The following is a 716-nucleotide window of genomic DNA, read 5'->3' as shown; positions in this document are numbered from 1 at the left end:
AATCCATTATTTTTGCATGAAATTGAATGGAAAAATAATGGATTTCTTTTTACTACACCTAATACACACACATATATATATATATATATAAAAATCTTTTTAAAAAAAGAAAAAATATATGCCAAGTGCACAAAAAGATGTTGAATATATTCTTCTTAATCAAAAACAGATCTGAAATAAATGTAATTAGCCAAGTATTTCATTATACAAGATACATAAGATTGAATTTTTATTGAAAGTGACAAAATTGTCAACTGGATTATAGTGAAAAGATAACTTGGCGTGTTCGCGTAAAAACGCAATATTTTAGGGCCAATATGTTTTTATAATACAGAAATTATTTCAATGCAAATTGATAAAAAGGTTACATACAATATTCTGCAGATATACACATATATGAAAATAATAACTCGATGAAGAAGAAATGTTAATAAGTGCTTACTGATCTTGTAAATTCATTATCTATAAAGTTTCTATATCTATATATTATCAATATTATTACTAGAGTCCAACCGAAACTTTTGAAATTTAACTTTATTGAAATTCAAAACGAATACTCATTACATGTCAGTTTTAATTGAAAGCATACAGCTCTTCTTTATAATAAATATCAATTTTAATGTGTAATTATTGTTTCAATAATTAAATTATGATGTTTATGAAAAAGAAGTGCTTATATTTTTTGGCCAAAATTAATACACAATCGAAATTTCGAA

Source organism: Atta colombica, unplaced genomic scaffold (genome assembly GCF_001594045.1).
Source record: "Atta colombica isolate Treedump-2 unplaced genomic scaffold, Acol1.0 scaffold12, whole genome shotgun sequence".
NCBI lineage: Eukaryota > Metazoa > Arthropoda > Insecta > Hymenoptera > Formicidae > Atta > Atta colombica.
This window is presented reverse-complemented; position numbering follows the sequence as displayed.